The 20,550-nt window shown below is 43.5% G+C and overlaps 1 protein-coding gene and 1 long non-coding RNA gene across 3 annotated transcripts in view; one reads left to right on the top strand and one right to left on the bottom strand.

Moving 5' to 3' along the window:
* The window catches only part of Thsd4 (thrombospondin type 1 domain containing 4), a 544,450-nt gene that overhangs the window by 311,634 nt on the left and 212,266 nt on the right, over nt 1–20,550 (top strand). The gene's annotated exons all lie outside the window — the stretch shown is intronic.
* The window catches only part of LOC121137495, a 28,091-nt gene continuing 27,040 nt past the window's right edge, over nt 19,500–20,550 (bottom strand). Inside the window, exon 4 of the long non-coding RNA XR_005874744.1 lies at nt 19,500–20,485. This is a non-coding gene — a long non-coding RNA (uncharacterized LOC121137495). The remainder of the gene's footprint in view (nt 20,486–20,550) is intronic.

Below are 20,550 nucleotides of genomic sequence, written 5' to 3'. Positions count from 1 at the left end.
CACATAGTAAAGAAGAAAGTAGTTGGGTACCTCTGTAACAGACTGGGTCATTAGCACCCTTGGGAAGATCCTGCTAAGGCATTGTTCTTAACCTCAGCTTCAACCAGGGGTCGAATCCTGCCCCTTCTTGTCTCTTCTTCAAATATAGCTTATATAACCATCTTTTTCACTTTGTGAGGTTGATGAAACCGAGTTTGTAGCCCCATTTTGCATATGAGGAAACTGAATCTGAAACATGACACAGCCTGTCCATAACCTTATAAAATTTGCCATGGAATAACAGTTCATTGTGTGGTAAAACCTGGAGCTCATTTGGAAGCATTGGGTTTTTATTTGTTTTTGTTTTTTGTTTTTTGAGACAGGGTTTCTCTGTGGCTTTGGAGGCTGTCCTGGAATTAGCTCTTGTAGACCAGGCTGGTCTCAAATTCACAGAGATTCGGCTGCCTCTGCCTCCCGAGTGCTGGGATTAAAGGTGTGCGCCACCACCGCCCAGCTGGAAGCATTGGGTTTTTAAATGCCCTATGTCTGTGACCTGATGAAGCATTCTGCTTAGTCCACTTAAGCTATCCTATGTTCTCTGAAGTTGACCTCTGCTCCAGCCTTCTGCTATGTTGAGTGTTGTCTGACGGCCTTCCAGGAGAGTTCCCAGCTCTCTGTCTTCAAGCATGCCAGTTCTCCACTCTCCCTTCAGCTACTCTCACCAGCTAAAACTTCCAAATGTGAATGCAAAAGGCCAGGCTAAGGAAGTGTCAAATGAATAATCACCATTGTCGCTTCTGCTATCCCCTTCAGTGCTGGTGTCTTTTTCTCTAGGGAATTTCCTCGGACTTCCTTTTTCATTATAGAGATGTCGTTAACCATTATTGGCTAATTTTGGCTCAAAATGATTTTGTGTGAGTGGTAGGAAAGGAGCTTAATGTAAACTCATCATTTAAATGCTCTGTGATCATTAGAAGAAAACCGAGTTCAACCATGGCCTTCTGACTGCTGGACACGGCCAGTCTGAGGAGAAGGAGGCCTAAGAAGAGCAGATGTGAGAAGCAAAGTTGTAGACCCTAGACCTATTTATCTGTGGAAGAGAGACCACAACCCAAGTAACTTACCTAAGGCTCTGAGCCCTCTAGAAGGAGCAGAATGAGGGTTTGGATGATATTTTAGTGAGTAAATGCAAGCAGAAGGACCCAAGTTAGATTCCCAGGGCCTATATAAAACAGCTGGGTGTGGTGGCATGCTCTTACCATCCTAGCACTGGGTGACAGAGGAGACTGGCAGATCTCTGGGGCTTGGGGGCCAGTCAGCCCAGCCTACATGCAAGTTCTGTGTCCATGAGAGATCCTCTCTTAAAGACTTGAGTAGATGGAATCCTAAGGTTGACTTCTGACCTCCACATACATGACCCCATGCTTCTGCACACACACACACACACACACACACACACACACACACACACACACACACACACGGTTTCCTACATTGTTTTTCATAGAGTGGCATATTGGTATTAATAAGCATTTTATGTCATTCCTCAGTAGGCGGTTGTGAGTATTATCTGCATAGACCAGTCTCTATGCTCATGTTCTGTGAACACTGTAGCCCACTGATGGGTTCCTTTTTCAGACTGTGAGAGTAATTATTGTCAAATACCATTTCATGATTTAAAATGTTCTGCCTGGGCATAGCTCCCTTTTCACAGTAATTACTTGTGGCAAATATCCTTTTTTGTTTTTTTTTTTAAAGAAAATAAATGCTGAACAAATTGAAGTCAGATCTTTTACCCTCCTGTCTTGCAAAAATGGTTGTGGGAGAGATGATTCAGTTTGGGTACTTGAGATAGTTTATATGTATTATATATTTAGTCTTGAGTATCCTTAATACCTATTCTTGTGTGTTTTATGCTTTGTTTCTGTTACCATAAAAATACCCTGACTAAAAGCAGATTAGGAAAGAAAGGATTTATTTTTCTTATGATTTGAGGTTACAGTCTGTCACTTTAGGGAAGTGAAGACAGGGGACTTCAAGCAGCTAGCCACATCACATCCGGTCAAGAGCAGAAAGGAAAAGGAAGGCACCCATGCTACTGCTTGTTCAGAGAGCTCCCCTCACTCTTATATAGCCCAAGATACTTATCTGCCCTCCTGCTTGCCCAGGGAATGATGCTACCCACAGTGGGCTGGGTCTGTTCTGAAGACAGGCCAATCTGATGTGGACAATCCTTCAACTGTTGAGTCTAGGTTTTTCCCTGTTGACTATTAGAACTAATCCACACACCACATCATAAAATAGCCCCTCATGTAGTCAGAGCTGAACTGGTGTCTATCTTTCTTTCTAACCACCATTTCTTTCATTCTGTTCTGCCTCCAGGGGAGATTTTAAGCCCCTGATTCTTTCATTAGTAGCCGTAACTCCCCCACTTCTTGGCTGGCTTGGGAATTCTGGTTCTAGTGGTGTAGCCCTGGGAAAGTTAAATTTTCTAAAGCCCTATTAGAAAAGAATTGGAAGAATAGTTTTGCCCCACAGGGTCATTATTGTGTGACTGCAATGAGAAAGCCACTTCCTAGAATACAGCCTGCTGTATAATTACCATTTGGAAGCAAGTGTCCATTCTCCCTGTATTACTGCCTTGTGGGTTTGCTCACAGCTTAATGAAATCTTTATGGGAACTTGTTGTCCACATCCTCATTCTGTTTCTCTGCTGGCTTTCATCTCTCTCTCTCTCTCTCTCTCTCTCTCTCTCTCTCTCTCTCTCTCTCTCTCTCTCTCTCTCTCTCTCTCTCTCTCTCTCTCCTCTCTCTCTCTCATTTATTAGGTGGACAGACACACTGTGGTTCATGTGTGAAGGTTAGAACTTGTGAGAGTCAGTTGTCTCTTCCCACCGTGTGGGCTCCAGGGATTGAACTCAGGTCCAAAGGTTTGGCAGCAATCACCTTTACCCACTAACCCGTCTCACACCCCACATGTGCTTGCAGTCCCTGCCTGTGAATTCCTCCATTTGCCGAGATGGCTGATGCTTGGTGGTGGCAGTGAACTTCTAGAGTGTGAGCCAATTCAATAGGGGTCCTTTTTCTAGAGACATCCCCTTGTCTTGTGTTAAATAGCTTGCCAGTGGGGAGTATGGGAGGTACCATAGAGCAAGCTTTTATGTTAAACTCTGCCTTTCTGAAAACGCTGCCTGTTATCTTTCCACTTAGTTCATAAAGCTTTCAGGTCTCTTTGAGAACACTCCTCAGACCTAGTTATCTTTGGGTATGGACATGACAAGCTACCATTCCACTTAACTACATTGCAATTGCATCAAAATTGCAACCGGGGCTAGGGATATAGCTCACTGGTAAAGCATTAGTCTACCATATTTGAAGCTTTTGGTTCAACCCCTAGTTCTACAATAAATGAATAAACGAAATATGACTGTATTTCCTCTATTTATTCTATATCACCTTCAGGTTTTTCTTATTCTGAATATTTAATATGATGTAGGTGGATCTCTCTCTCTCTCTCTCTCTCTCTCTGTGTGTGTGTGTGTGTGTGTGTGTGTGTATGTGTGTGTGTACAAACCTATACATGTGCCTAGGACAGGAAGATTTATATCAGTTCACATCTCACTACAGGAAAAGAAATTCTTGGTTTTTCCTTTGACTCTGGAATCAGTGGCTTTTGCTAACACCTGAGGACCAGTCCAGTGTTCAGTGGAAACTGCACTATGGAAGATCAGTGCTAACCTTGTTATTGCTGATTAAGATCACAGCTTCTCAGTCTCAGATGTGACTGGATTTGATGAGTCCCTTGAGAGCTACAACGTTCAAGAAATTGTCAACAGAATATAATACCCCAAGTACTGTGGTTTAGAGCAGCTCCTGTTTGATTTGTGTCTGCTGTTGCCACAAGAGCTAGCACAGAATCTTGCATCTAGATGTCTATCTGGTTTCAAGAAACTGTTGTTGTGTGTGTACATTTAGCATAATCCTGTTTTAACTTAAGAACATAAAATGACTTGATTCAAGTATTATTTTGAAGTCTTCAGAAAGTTTTGAAGCACCCTGTAGGTGACCTTCACATTTCTTAAGCTGTCTTCTGTGTATTTCATCTTTTTTTCCTGCTATTGTGAATTTGCTCCAGCATAATTCAAATGCACTTACTGTTCATAACTATGAAAGTTCTTGGATTCTGTAAATTACTCTTTCACTGGTTTCTTTTTGGTATTTACGGCCCATAATTACACAATCTACTAGTCATGATGATCTTACCTGTTCCTGGTCAATTTTTTTAAAATGTTAAGTTCTTTTCTTATTCAATTACATAGGCTGCTACCTCCAATACAATGTTCAATAAAAGTTAAATCCTTGTCCAATTCCAGATATTATCAAATATGCTTCTGGCATTTCTCCCTTCTGCATAATATAAATTCTTGGGAAACAAAGCCAATTTATTGCTATTTATTAAGATAACATTCCTATTTTTTTAATGTTCCTATCAAGAGTAGGAAGTGAAAACTGATGTGGTAGGGCATATCTGGTACCCTGGCACTTGGGAAGCAGAACTAAGAGGATTGCCTCAAGTTTGAGGTCAATCTGGTTTAGGTAATGAGTTCTAGGACATCCAATGCCACATAGAGAGACCCCTGACTCAATCCTTCACCCTGCAAAAAATATGGGATGTTAAATGACAAGTACTGTAACTTATTAATATGACAAATTAATTTATCTTTTATAATTGAATGGTCTTTATTCATGTCGTAAACAACACCAGATTGTGATAGTTCTGTCAGTATCCTGGAGTGTTTGTTAACATCGCCTTTGTGATTTTTACACCAATATGCACACATTCTTTTTTAGTGCTCACTTTGGGATATGTGGGGGATGTGTTTTGCATCTACGTTCTTTAATAGTTTTGATAACTGTGGCATTTTCTGATCTGTAAAGCCCTTCATGGAAGCACCTGGCTCTGGTCACTTTTAGGGAAGAGAATTCCTACCGATGATCCTCTCTTTATTCCTTTATGGAAATCAGTCTGTGTACATGTCCTCTTCTGGAGTCAGCTTAAGCAAATTCTATTTTATTTGAACATTGTCTCATACATCTAGGTTTTCATGTGTGTTTGTCTTGATTTTAGTAAAGTGGTCTTATGGCTGCTGCTTAGATCTTGTAGCTGTTTCTTTAGAACATTTCTTACTGTAAATGTTTACTCCTCCCCCTTTCCTGATTAAGCTGGTTAGCAGATGGCTATCTTGCCCTCTAAAAGCTTTTAGTTCTATTTATTCTATTAGTGAGTTATTCCATTGCTCTAATACCTGCTGTTATTTTTATTAATTCCTTCCTGCTGCTCCTCCTCAGTTTATTTTTCCTATTCTAACTTCCAATGCCCACATTTTCCATGATCTTACTCTTGCTGTTAGTATATCCAGAGTGTCCAGTTTCCACTCAGTTACCTTTCAGTTGGCCAGTGTTTATCTTCTAGGAATTTCTCCAGAAGGGCTCATGGGATTAGTATTCTCTGAGTTCCTGGATGTGAAAGCATATTGTCCTAAAATGTGAATAAGATTATGTATCAAAAAAAATAGGAAGAGCTATAGTGTGGAGGCGAGGCATTATGGGAGTGGGACTTGATGGAGTCAGATCTCTAGAAGTGTTTTAGGATTTTTATGAAATTGCTAGCTCTAAAATCTCCCTTCTCTTCTTTATGTGTCCCACTCTATACCTCTGTTTGCTATATGTATCCCTTTAAAGAAACCCTGGTGCTTGTCAGGGACCAGAGAGATGGTTCAGTGGCTAAGAGCACATACTGCTCTTCCAGAGGAGCCAAATTCTGTTCTTGGCACCCATGTTCGGCAGTTAACAACCATAACTCCAGCTCCTGTGGATCCAATGCCCTCTTCTGGTCTTCATGGACACACACACATGTGCACACATGCACACACACACACACACAAAAAAAAGTTTTAATTTTTTTCTATTTGTCTCCTGATTATATCAGAAATGGAAGATGACGGACTTTTTCCTCTTAGTTCTCAAGTCTGGATTATTTCCACATGAACAAGGGAAAGGACTGACTTGTGCAATTGTGTTCATAGCAGAAGTCCACTTGTGTCATTTCAAACTTTGTTTTTTCAATTTAAAAAATTAAACACATACACATTATAGGGGATTTGGATCCTGAGTATTATAAGAAGAAAATTAAAACCACCATTGCTGTTAAAATCTTGTATGTTTCTTTCTAATCCTTTTTCCATGCTCACATATTTTCTTTCCCATGGGGAACTGGGATTTCTCTAAGCCTACGGCCTGTGTCCAGATTTTTTTCCCCACACAAGTGTTTCCCCATATCCCTATGAAAAAGTTTTACTGACCATATGAAGTATTTTGTAGTTCAGATTGGTAGAAATATAGATGGTTCCATATTTAAGTTATAGTTTGTACTATTCAGGTTGGCAAATTATAGTTTATAGATTAAACCCAGGCACTGGTGTTTGTTTTTACTGGAACACAGTTATGCCTACTTATTTATATTATCAATGGCAGGCATATTGATAAAATGGTGGCATTGAGACTGGGCCAGTCTAAAGCATAAACTACAAGCCTTTCAAATAAAAGTTTCCATTCAGCTGTACAACAGAAAAAAAATCTTTCCACATTTATTTCTGTGCATATATGTGTATTTTCTTAGTATTGTCCCAAAGAAACAGAAGTGTTTCAGTCAAAGGGATGTGAATATTTTTGTGGCATTTGTCAAACTGTCCATCAGAAAAGTTAATACACTGTTAACTATTATGAGAACGTGTTGTGGACAAGTGAGTGTAAGCGGGTGTGGATGAGAGAGGACATCCTCAGGTGTCATTCTTGGGTGTCATCCACCTTTGCTTTAGAGGGGGACGTTCACTGGCACTGAACTCACTCAGTAGGCTAGACAGGCTAGAAGGCTGGCCTCAGGCTCTGGCTGTTACAGTTTCCCCCGAACTAAGATTACCAGTGCACTCCACACCCAGATTTTTTTAAAGTGGGTTCTAGAGCTCCAGCTCAGATCCTCATGCTTGCAAGTAAGCAATTTACCAACTCAGTTGTCTCCCCAGTCCATAATTATATCTTAATCTTTACAAAATTAGGAAGCTGAGGAAGGATGCCTTGTTTCTTCTTGTTTTGGTTATTGATGAATGAAATGTTTCTTTGTTATCACCACTGGCTCCACTTTGAATGACCTGTTCATGACTTTTGCCTGTTTTCAGGTTGGGAGGTGGGGGTCTTCTCTTGCTTGCCTGGGAGGCCCATTTATACATGATGGAAATTATGCTCTTGATGCTCTGAGTATTGACAGCTTTGCTTTTTCCCAAAGCAATGGTGCTATAAGTGTTGGTTCTCACACTTGATGGAACCCATTCATCTAAAGTAGTTTGGCAGCTCTCACAGTTGCAATGTGTGTGTGTGTGTGTGCGCGCGCGCGCACACGTACGTGCATGTGTACAAGTGTTTGTGCAGGTGCACTGTGTATACATGTATGTGGAGACCCGAGAACAACCTTGGCAGTCCATCCTGGGATGCTATCTATCTATTTTTCTCAGACAGTCTCCTACTAGCCTTCTCTAGGCTGACTCACTGAGGATCCACCTGCTCTGCTGCATTGGGTTAGAGAGTGTGTGCTAACACACCTACCTGTTGTGTTGCTTTGAAGAGACCCCCTGAAGCATGTTCAGGAGGCAAACCAAATGACTGAGGCCCTGCCACTTTCAATGCAAACTCATTTCCCTCCTCACCCTCCAAGTTCCTTTCCCTCCCTTAACCTGAGAAAAGGGGGCTTCCAGGAAAAGAGCTAGCATCAGGAGGAAGTGTCTTATATTTGCTTGCTTAGGACTACAATTAACACAGGATTTCTTTAAGACAGAAAACAGTGCCCCCCTTTCCTGGAGAAGGCCCTAAATCAGTTCCATGCATGAAGAGCCCAATAACCAGCATCATTTTACTTATGGCAAGCATTATTTCTGAGTACACCACATTTAAGAGTGTGTGTGTGTGTGTGTGTGTGTTCAAACACAATGTAATGAGCTGTTAAAAGTGTTAATCACCATGATGAGTAAAATTGCCCCCTCAAAAAAATTGCTCTAGACTTCAGACTTTCCAAATAAAAACTGTGACTTGGGATAGGCTTCTTGGCTGAGGAGAATACACAGAAAGGTTTCTCTAAGACAATGGGTACTCCTTATGTGTTGAGAGATGGAAGCTGCCTGGGTTGCTAGGGCAACACCGGGTTGGGAAGCTATTAGTGGGGTTTGCAGACAAGCATGTACACTATACCAGCTTGCTCTTCTTTAGACTCCCCGTGTTCCAGAGCAGTGTGACAGTAGCAGAATTCTTGTGTCACAGTCAGAGATATTTGACATTGAACTGTGCCATCACCAGTGGCCTCTACTATGAGTTTTGTACATGTATTGTATGACTGTTTTTATGTATGTGTGTGCTTGTGTATGTAGGTACATGTATATATAAGTGTGCCAGCATATGTATGTATGTGGGCATAGGTCAGAGGACAGCCTCAATTGTTATTCCCCAGGTGCCATACACCTTGTTTTTCAGACAGAGTCTCTCACTACCTGGAACTCATTAAATGGACTAGACTAGCTTGCTAGGGAGTCCAAAGAGCCTACACCTCTCCATTGGTAGGATTGTAAGCACACAACACCATGCCCAAGCTTGTTTTGATGTAGGTTCCAGGTATTAAAGTGGGGTCTTCATGCTTGCATGGCAAGCGCTTTGCTGACTAAATTGTCACCATGCTACAACTCTGACACGTTTAAATTCTTCCCTTTGAGTTTGGACTGGAGCCATCTTGAGTTTAATAATAACCTATGTGTACAATGCCCATTGCACTTCTTGCATGAAATATGTATCATGTATGAGGAAACACAACCATTATCTCTATTGTGTGGTGCAATAAACTGAGGTTCCAAGACCCTTTGTGTGCTGATGTGCATCATATGGCTAATGTATGTCTTCATTTGTATATGAACCAGAACTTAGTTTACTCTAGTACGTCCAGACTTATGAATGGTAAAATGCAGTTCATATACCCCCACAGTTGCCAGCAGGTCTCTCTGCATTCTGGGGACAGCTTCTACCATCAAGAAAGCTGGTATCTACTGCATTCTCACAGTGGCCCAGCCATTTGTCTGGGTACCTTCCACATAGCCTATGGTATCAGCCAAAAATGCATGTAACAGAGAGGCTTGGCTATCATTACAGCTTTCGTGGGAGGTGCCCCCATCAGCATCCTCATGGGACATAGCACTACTGCTTATAAGTTTAGCAGAATGAGAACTTGGCCCTGTGTGGCTCCAGTCCTGGGGAGTGATATCCAGCAGCCTTGACCCTGACCTACTTCTAGTTTGAAAGTTGTGAAAGTCAACTCTTGTTTTCAGTGTTAGACATGGTCCCCAGAGCCTGGTGCTTACTGGTAAGTGTTCTGCCTCTGACATCCCCAACCTAGAGGACCAATTTTCTGAGGAACTTATATATACAGATAGGAGGTTTGAAAAATGACACCCGAAGTTTTGTGGTTGTAGGTTTTCCAGGTGAGCTCTTCTTGCCTGTGTTTGGAGACTGAGGTCATTCAGGGTAGGTGTTATTTAAGCTATGGCCACCATTAACATGGAAAGGAGAGGCCTGGTCTCATCCCTGTCTTCGTCTTCTCCTCTCTGATCTTACAGGTCTGGGGACCTGTGCCCTGGATGTGCCAAAGGTCACAAGTTGCTATCCATTCCACAGATTCAAAGGAAACGCAACAGTTCCTAAGCAAACGGGACTTCTGTTGGAGACAGGGTCTCTCATACAGCTGAGGTTGCTGGCCTCAAATTCAGTATGTAGCCTAAGGTGACCTTGAACTTCTGATCCTCCTGTTTCTACCACCCAAGTACTATGATGACAGGTGTGTACTATCATACCCAGTTCATACAGTGCTGAAGGTGGGACTCAGGGTTTCCTGCATGTTAGTTAGGCAAGTGCCATACCAACATCCCCAGCCCATGGCACCGATAGCTAATTAAATGTTTATAAAAGCTTTCAAGAAACCTAAGTCTGTATTATTTAGTATTTCCTCTTCACCATTCTCTATTCTGGCTTCTTCCTTCCACGACCTCATGATAGACCCCAAAAGAAATGCCCTCTGGCTTGGTGCTGGCATTTGCCTTGGGTATTTCTCAGTGAAGTTCTGCCTCTCTCCATGAAGAAGCATGGGCTTCCTAAGCCATTAACAAATCAAAGCCCGACCAAGGACAGAGGTCTCCATACATTGGGACGAGTTATTTTTGGCCCTTGACTTTGTACCAGTGCTAGTGAAATGTCACAGCTGGTTATTAAAAAAATCCTGTGGCAGGGTTATACGCTATTCATGTCACATGAAGCTGGAGGAATAAAACACTCTCAAGATAGGAAAACATTTTATAAATCGGCAGCTTGGGGGTGTATTTTTCTCTTCCAGGGCCTAGAAAGTGATTTATGGGATCTGATGAGGTGCCGGGAGATGGGACCTCTCTTACTCCCCTACTTAATGGGCCAAGCACCTTCCTGAGTATTGATACAGCTGACCCAGCTAGATCTCCTGGCTGGGTGAGGGGAGGGAGGCTGAGGAAGCATGAATGATTTACAGATTTTCAGAAAGTAAGGAGATGTGGGAGAGGCCTGGCTTTCCTCGAAAGGTAGAAATGGCTAACTCTTTAAGGAGACAGCTGCCAGTAGCAACCCAGCCTTGCTTTTCTTGCTGTAAATTTGAGGCACTGGGTGACTTTTAAGAATGCTAAAATGAGTGCTCTCCTTCTACTGCTTGTAGTGGTGCCAGCCCTGCCCTCAAATGCAGGGCCCTCTGTCCAGACACCCATGTTCCTTTATCAGGGGCCCAGGGCCTGTCTCCCACAGCTGAGGTCTGCCTGGGACAGTGGTGGCCTCTGAACATGGGCCATCCCTAATATCCTGCTCTACCTGTAACTCTCTAAATGGTAATAGGATCCTAACTGTGTCATTTCTCTCTGTTAGAAAACAGCAGGGGCGGGAGCAGGGCTTTTAATCTGTGCTTAAGGGTTCTGAAATCCACAAATCCAATGGGTATGGATTACATAATATCCAGGGTTGAAAGGAGGGCCAGTGTCATTGTCCTTGTGTTGAGTGGGAATTTGTAATGAGGGCTGAGGAGTACCTCAACCAGTAAAGCTCTTGTTGCACAAGCACGAGGGCCTGAAATCATTCCCAGAAGCCACTTAGTAAAGCACCGTGGAGGCAAAGACAGGCAGATCCCTGGGCCTCACTGCCCAGCCTTTTGAGCCAAGTGAACAAAATCAGGCCGGTGAGAGACCCTGTCTCTTGAGGAGTGACTCCTGCAGTTGTCCCCTGGCTTCTATGTGCACACACATGCATGCACACATGCAAGTTGGGACTGTGAGTCCTCCCATGCACCACAGAGGACGAGTCTAATGCTTCACCCCTGGGAACTATTTCACACACATGCTGCCCCATTCCCAGGGTCTCACGTGATACCCTGTACTTTTGGTTTTTAGTTGATTTCTTGGCCTTCCCTCTTCAGGAAATGTCTACCTTATGAGCTTATGCCATTCATCGGAGGGACCAATTCGAAGTTCAGATCTTGGAGATGCTTTAACTCTCTGAAGGGAGAGCCAGGGTTCCCATGCCTCTCCCACCTGTGTAGCAGAACAGCCAGCTCTTGTTGGTTCTGCCAGACAGCAGCGGCTGCTCCCTAACAGGAAGAGATGGGTTATGGCTAAATACCTCACTTTGGCTACTTGAGTTACAGATGGCCCAGTTCTGTGGGAATCTGAGGTGTTCTTTGGTTAAGCTGAGGTAAGCCAATTTAGTGATGTGCAGTCACACCTGTAACAAACCTGAGCTACAGCTTTTAATCCTGGTGTCACTTCAAGGCAAAACAAAATAAGTTGTGCATATTACATTTCACTTAGAGTACAATACGGCACTGTTGGAATAAAATACTGCGTTAATTAAAATTAGAATCAAATGCATGGACAGAAGACTCAAAGATAACCATCAGTCCCAAAGGGTTTTTTTGTTTATCATTTTACTTGAAAGGAATCTGAATGTGGGCAGCCAGCCACCATACCGAATTCTTCATCATTCTGATGCCCTCAGTATGTCCCTTTCAACTAGCTTGTTTGAGGGCCCAGGGTGGCTGATAGAGCTACTTACTGTCCACAGACCTTGATAGAGCTACTGTCCACAGACCTGCACCCCAGGTGGCAGACAAAGGGGAGGAGAGAAAGGCTAAAAGTATATTCCTCAATGTTTGGGGTTAGGCCTTTCTCTGGAGAAGGGAGCAGAAACTGAAATCATCTCCACAGGCACACTGGTCATGAAATAAAACTGGCGTTCTGTCCTCAGGAAGAGGTGAGAATGGGTACAGGAGAATAACTCAACAGCAGCATTAACAAAAAGAGCCTAGCCGGGCGTTGGTGGCGCACGCCTTTAATCCCAGCACTCGGGAGGCAGAGGCAGGCGGATCTCTGTGAGTTCAAGGCCGGGCTGGACCGACAGCCTCCAAAACAATACAGAGAAACCCTGTCTCATAAAACAAAACAAAAAAAGAGCCTGATGTGCTCTCTGCCTCTCCAACTGGGTGTGGCGACTGGGTGTGGCAGTGACAGTGACAACGAGACAGGGGGAGAAGCCACCCTGGGAGCATTTTCTGAAAGCTCTCCATCCTGAATGGAGTACTGAATTAATGGCAAGAAGAAAATACAAGAGCCCTGGGCAAGCTTCAGACCTTCCCATCCTAGGACTGAGAACACAGCTGACCCCATCCTCTAACCCCAGAGTTAGAGAAGGCGGTGCTCAGGTTCTGAAGCTGTCGCCCATAGGGTAACGTGACACTTATGCAGGGTGGACACTCCTACAGGAGGACACGGTTTCACCAGTTGGGATGTATTGCAAAATGTCTCATCAGTAAGGAAAAAGAAAGGTTGTTTGGCTTTATCTCTGAACATGTGTATGTCCTTGAAAGACTGTACATAGATACACAGAACACAAAAACTGGGTGTGGTGGCCCGCACCTGCAAACCCAGCACTGGGGCCCTGGAGACAGGGGGGATGGAAGTTCAAGGTTCAAGGTAATCCTCTGCCCCATAGTCAGTTCATGGACAGCCTGGGATGTGGGAGACTCTATCTCAAGACATGAGCAGAAAAGAATGCAGATACATAGGGTAAGTTTATATTCTAGGGCCTAACTAGCTGCTTCTTGGACCAGGGAGCTTATACAGACAGCAGGGCTAGCCAAACGAGCTTCACGGGTTGTGTTCATCCCCAGTTCATGAAGCCTCTGATAAGGCTTTTAAAATCACTATTGTGTTGTTCATTACTTGAGATGTTTCTTTTTTAATGAGTATATACTCACTTGTTATGCAAATAAATAGGCTTTGTGATATATATATATACATATATGTATATATATACATATATGTGTGTGTGTGTGTGTTCTATTCTCATATACTTTTATCATATCCCATGACTCTCTCCTGACCTCTCTCCTTCTTCTGCTAGCCCCCTTTTCTTCCTACTTAGTCACATGTTTTATTTTTGTGGTGTGTGTGTGTCTCTGTCTGTCTGTCTGTCTGTCTGTCTGTCTCTGTGTGTGTGTGTGTGTGTGTGCGCGCACACGCGCGTGCATTCCCAATAACCAAATATGGCACCAGTTGAGATGTCTGCCAGCAAATGAATACACAAAGCACGTGAGGGATCTGTGCAATGGAGTTTATTCAACTATAAAGATAAAACATATATCATTTATAGGCTAGAGAGATCAGGTGGTTCAGTAGTTAAGAATACATACTGCAAAAAAAAAAAAAAACACATACTGCTTTTCCAGAAGACTGGGATTTGGTTCTCAGCACCCACTGGGTGACTCAAAACTGTCTATAATGCTAGCCTTGGGGGTCTGTCACCCTCTTTTGGCCTCTTTGGGCACTGCGTGCACATGGTACACAGACATAAGCAGGCAAAACACCTACACACATAAGTAAAAAATAAATAGGAAATGCACATCATTTGCAAAAACAGTGGTAGGAACCGAAGCTCATCTTATTGAGTAGAGTAAGCCAGACTCTGAAGGACAAATGTCCATGCCTTCTCTCCTATGTAGATCCTGGGGTGGGTTTCTTTCCATTTGTCTGCATAGGTTGTTAGCCTCTGCGTGTAGCAGTGAGGGCTACAGATTTCTCAGGATGAGTTTTTAATGCCACATTTAACAAAATAAATGCGTCTGTGAATCAGGGATTGCTCTGGGACCATCAACTGAATGAATTGTAGCTGAGATTAAGTTGGGCATGCCAGACAGTTTCTCAGACTGAGGAATTCAGCATTGTTTCTCAAGGGCTAAAATCATATTCAATGGAATCTAAATTCTTTGTGAGAGGAGACCAAGTGTGAGTGAGCCAGTGATGTGGGTGTTTAACCAGCCACGGCAGCAGGAAGGGAGCTGCTGGGAATCTAACACTTGGTGCACTTAGACGATTAAGTACCGCTTAGCAAATAGAAACCCTGCTGCTGGATTAGACTGCTCCAGATGATGTTAAACTGTGTAACCCTTTATAAACAGAAAGAACCCAGGGGCATAATCTGCACAGCATCCTCATTTATCATGCTTTCCAGGGAATGACTGGATCTTGAGAAAGCTGATTACTTCTCCCCTAATTAAAAATGCTAACATTTTAGGGCTTGTTGCAAGTTGAGACCCAAAGAGCCTTCCTGCTATGTCCAAGAGCCAGCAATGGATGTTAGGATAGTTTTTTTTCTTCTCCTGCTCTCCTACTTGCCAACTAATGATGTCTGGTAATAGTCACTGGTAAATTTTCATTGTTTTAATTTTTTTAATTTCTTGATTTTTCCCCTCTGTGGAGGTCTTACCCAGATACTCTTCCATACTGTTTGTCCCACATTCCTTCCTCTCATGCTTCAATTAAGAACTTCTCCAGTGGCTCCAAGATGCTGTAGGAGCCCCCCCATTCATGCTCTGTGCCCCTCAGTTTTGTCTTTCCCATAAATCCCCAGTGTTGCCACAAGGTCGGTCTTCATATGACAAGGTCTTGGTCATTGGATCCACAAGCTTAAGAGTACTTGTTGGTGTTGAACTGATGGTTCACCGGGTTCTTAATGCTTAGTTTTCAGCCTTTCCTGACTCATCTCTCATAACCTCCAAGCACAGACTTTCAGTGTCTAATCCTTAGAGTCTGCACAACTCCTCATCTGCAGCGCTACCCTCCTCAAGCTCAGTTTTACTGACCAGTGGTCTCCACACAAGCAGCACTTCTTTCTGAGTTCTCCCTCCCACAAGACACTGGGAAAAAGCCTTTCTCCATTTGCTGTGGCCACCCAAGAAATAGCAGACTTTCCAACACTCAATGTTTAAATACCATGTTATCCCCAGTACATTCTTACTGTGTCACGTAGGAAATTGTGTGCTATATTGTCTGTACACTTAGTTTTATACAGTTGTGTATGTGTACAGGTATGTGCATTTAAGTGCAGGTGTGGGTGCACAGGTGTGTGTGTGTGTATGTGAGTGCAAGCCAGAGGTTGACCCTTTGTTTTGTTTTTGTAGGCAGAGTCTCTTTGTGACTTGGAGATAACCAATTTTAGTTTAGTCTGGCTGGCTGGCAAGATCCAGAGGTCTGCCTGTCTCCAGATAGCCAGCGGTGCTACCACGAGAACAAACCGCCATACTAGCCTTTTAGCATGGGTTCTAGGGATTGAACTCAGGTCCTCCCTAGGACCTCTCAAATACCAGGTTAGTACTCTGCCACTGAGTTACATGCCCAGCCCTTACTTTTCCTTTTAATTGTGGACACACACACACACACACACACACACACACACACGTTAGCTTTGCTCTTCTTCCTGGAGATTTCCTTGGCACAAGGGTGTGGGGGGCAGTGACAACTTGCAGGAGCTGATTCTCTCCTTCCACCATGTGAGTATGACTCCCAGGGATCAAACTCAGGTTGTCAGGCTTGGCATCAAGCACCTTTACCCACTGAGCCATCTCTCTAACCCCAGTATTGAGTCTTGTAATCCCTAACTATGAGACATTTTTCTTCAGTATGGATCTTAAGATATAACAATGACACACTTGCTGTTGATAAGATAGTATTTAGAAAACCGCTAAAGCACCCTGACTCAAGCCCCTCCCCTGATTTCTTTAAGAGCAGATAGAAGCAACAGCTAATGCATGTGTCCCACTGTCATTATCTCAAATACTTTCTGTGTATGGTTATCCTCAGTGTGTGCCTATGTCCTTAGTTCACAAAGGCAGAAGCCAAGTCGTGCTTTTAATAACTGTGTCTGCAAAGGCCACCTTATTGCTGCTGTGCGTCAGTGCAGGATCATCTAGCAAAGGTCACTGGGGGAAAGCCTTCTGGGCTGAGTGGCTAGGATAGCCCAGTGATCTGGCCTAACCCACTACACCTGCCTTGTGCCTTTAGAACAGCTGACATCAGTGGGTAAGTCTAAATTTAAAGCTGGAAATAATCCTTCTCACCACCACCCCCTACCCCCCAACCTTCCAGGACCATCTCCTGGCTCCTCTTTCTCATCTCTGCATTCTTTATTTAGTGTGTGTTCCATAATTCTCACTGCCAAAGAAGGAGCGTGCCATGCAGAGAAACACACCGTTTGAACTCTACTTAAGATCCGCCCCGGAATGTAGAACTCGTGTAAATGTGAGACTGCAAATGAGGACTTTGACAGTGATGAATGTCGGGTGTAAAGTAGAGCTAATCCACAATACTGATCTCATAGAGACATATTTCATAAACTTCCAGACCATTTGTGGGAGCTGGACCTTCACGAGAACCCCTTTGTACAGGGATCAACGACAAGGTCGCTGGAGTTGATATAGTTACTGAAAGGAATGGGCATACCTGGGGCAGGTCTGCTTAGTCATGCCTGAAAATATAGCAGTATTTCAGAAAGCCCCTTGGCACTTTCAAGGTGTCTTGGAAACTAATTAGGAATAGTAACATAAATCAGAATACTGGGAGGAAGAAATGAATGGAAATAATGCGTATTCTTGCAGGTGAACTTTATGGTAGAAAACTGTTTGAAGGGCATTGGGAGGCGGCTCAGTGGGTAAGAAAGCTTGATGAATAATCATGAGTTCAAATCAGGTGTGGCCATGCACACCTGTGTCTCCAGTGCTGTGCGGGTGGAGACAGGAGGATTGGTGGGGCTTGCTGGCTCACTCCAGGTTCAGTGAGACACCCTGCCTCAAGAAAATTTTACCTTGGGATTCTCAGCCCACCCTTTGAGAGTCCATCTGGTCTACAGCTGAAAATGAACCAAGACATCCATCAGTCTTCCTAGAACCCAGTTCAGGGACATCTACACTCTGCATACTAGAGGGCTGTCCCAGGGCATTCTTAGAAAGGAAGAAGGTTCAGTTTCATCTCTCTTTTCATGCTGGAGATTGAACCCAGGCCTTGAAAGGCAAGGGCCCTGGTCCTGAGCACTAAGCCACACCCCCAGACAAGGGTGCCACCTCCTTACTGACAGCTGGAGTCATTGGCCTCATTTAACTGCACTTGATTCAACATTAACTGAGACAAGCATGGTATTCATGGAGCCACCCTTGTCTCAAGGGAGCACAGGAACAGGTCTTTGCACTGTGACATCTATGAAAAGTGGATCCATACCAGTGCTCATCATGTGAGTGTCCATTGGACTCGGCTCCTTAGTGAGTTAGGGTTTAGAGAAAGAAACAAGGAGCAGAAAAGAATGAAAGGGAAGACTTTGCAAATTGCAGAGCAAGTTGTACTTCCTGTTCAGCAGGTTTGATATAAGCACGCTTTACAAAGCTCCACATCCTTTACCATGATGGCACAAAGACTGAGACTCCAAAAGCAGATCAGAGTGTAGCTCAGGGCCAGGCCTGTGGTAGACCCCAAGTCTGTGCCCGGTGAATGAATACACGAGGAAATGAGTACACTCAAGTGTGCAGGGTTAAAGAAGTGAGACTATTAGTGGTGAAGATAGTCACCATTGTTGATTTTAAGAAGTGCCATGAAATTTTTATGAATGTGTGTATATGTGTGTCCATGCACAAGTGTTCATGGGTGTGCACATGGGTATATTCATGCATGCATGCAAGCATGTGTGTTCATGTGAGTGTGTGTGTGTGTGTGTGTGTGTGTGTGTGTGCCTGTGCACGAGTGCATTCAATCGTGCATGTAGGCCAGAGGACAACTTTGGCTATCATGCTTAGGAAGCCATTCATCTAATTAGCCTGATGCTCACTTGAAGTTCATTGGCCAGCAAGCCCAGGATCCTCCTGGCTGTCTCTGTAGTGCCAGATTACAGGCACACACTGCCATTCCTGGCATTTTCACATGCATACTGGGGACGGACCTCAATCTCATGCTGACAGGGCAAGCACCGTAGCAACTAGACCCCTTGACCCACAATGAAAAATAAGGGAACCTCTTGACTAAGTCAGGACACCTTAAAGGAAATTTTAGCAAAGTGAAAACTAAAGCCATGCATTCATCTCACAGATGACTTATGTGAGTATTCACAGGAAGCAGAGAAAAAGAAAGGGGAAAATAGAACCTGTGGCTAGCCACACATTCAAACAGTTGAGGGATTCCTTATAACACTGACTACCTTTTTCCGGATAGATGTTTGATTTGGGGATAGCTCAGCGGTATCATTGCCTCCATTTTAACTCCTTAAGCTACCAAGGTACATCTGTCAAGACTGAAAGCTACCCTTACTCCCTAACTGCTTTGTTTCTGTCCCTGGATCCAGTTCCCCTGAATCATTTCATCTCTGTAGTCTGCTCAGGTTTTCAGCCATTTCTGTTTATTATGGTTTTGATGTTTTGGAAGAATGTGGTGGATGTGTTGCAGACTATCCCTAGTGATGGGTTCTCAGGCATTTTCTAGAAACCATACCGGGGCAATGGCTTCCAGTTAAGAAAACCACAGAGGAGAAGTACCTTCAGCATGATTTTAGAGGGTGCATGAGGTTACCATGGATATTAACATTGATCTGCCTTTAACTGCAGTCCCCTCTGTACACAACTGCCTTGAGGGTTTCAGAGGTACTAAAGGAACATTGAGAGATGTCTTTCTGGACCTCACTGAGACTCTGTGCCCATTAGGAGTTTGTTTGGCTTTCTGACCAAAGAGGGAAGAAAGGTTTTAAGAGGTTTTCTGAGGGCTTGGGGGTAAGGAAACTAAAAAAGCTGAAATGCTAAATTAGATATAGAAAAAGAACAAGATGGCAGTCAAAAGTAGACCGCCAAATTAAGCAGGGCCAAAGTTTGTGACTAAAATAGCAAATGTCAAAATGGAAAAGCCGCGGTCAAAAGCTGAAGTTTAAAAATAAAAAAAGAGGGAGAGAGTTTCCAACTTTAAAAATTTTGCAAAAGTAAAGGAAATTTAAGTGGTTCAAGTTTACATAGGAATAGAAACAGAGATGGAAAAGTACATTTCTAATAGGTAAAGCCATTTTTTAATGAAATGCCAAATAACACAGTTATCTGATCTTGTAAAAGGAAAGTGCTATAATTTAGGAAGCACAAACAGCTTTTTGGCAGCCCATAGGTGATTAATAGCTATTAGCTCTGGCTTAATGAGGAGGTTGAAGGAGCATCCAGAGGACTAGAACGCAGGCCTGTTTTCTTTGTATAATCAGGAGGGTCAGATGTTTGTTTGGTTTTGAGGAACATACAGCAACAGAATTCAAAAAAAGCTTAAGAAATCTTTAAAAAATAGCAGGTCAGCAAAATGGTGTTTTTGTTTGTTTATTCTGAGGGGCAAAGTGCAAGGAAAATGTTTGTTGAATGTGGCCCATGCCCACAGTGTCATAGCGAATGTTTTCTTTTGTTTGGGAGAAGTCACTGTGACCTTGTCTGTTCAGGCATGGTGTCAAGGGTTGGTTTCTGCCCACCAGAATTCATGGTACAGTTAAATCTAGTTCTCGATTCACTCCCATTTGTGACTTTATTGATTTATGTCTTGGGAACCAAATCTCTTGTAAGCACATTTAATTGTTATTGCTGTTGTTTGCTTGCTTTCTGAGACAAGGTCTCGCGTAGCCCAGACTGGCCCAGATCTCCTTATGTAGCTATGGATGTTCTTGAATTTCTGACCTCCTGCTTGTATCTTTCAAGTGCTGAGATTATAGGTGTGAGTCACCCACTCTGTGTGGTGCTGGGAATTGAACTCAGGGCTGTGTGAATGCTAGGCAAGCATTCTCCCTCCTGAACCCCATCCTCAACTCTGCAGACAAGTTTTTATTTACAGTTTTCTTTTCCTCTCTGTAGTCCAGGTGGTGGCCATGTGTTTTGAAATGGCATCTCTGTTGGGATGAATGATGGTTTGTGTGCTCCTTCTGAAGCCTTCAGGAGCATCCTCCCATCCACATGCCTCTGCTGCAGTGGGACCTTCCGACCTCCTCTAGAAGGTGCAGCCTGTGCTGTTCCATCTCGGATTGTGATGCTGATTAGTTAACAAACAAAGGAGAGAGGGTGTGTATATATCTCAGCAAACCATGCAAATTAGGC

Source organism: Mesocricetus auratus, unplaced genomic scaffold (genome assembly GCF_017639785.1).
Source record: "Mesocricetus auratus isolate SY011 unplaced genomic scaffold, BCM_Maur_2.0 Super-Scaffold_100691, whole genome shotgun sequence".
Taxonomy (NCBI): Eukaryota; Metazoa; Chordata; class Mammalia; order Rodentia; family Cricetidae; genus Mesocricetus; species Mesocricetus auratus.
Note: the sequence above shows the minus strand (reverse complement) of the source record. Positions and strands in the feature narration are given on the sequence as shown.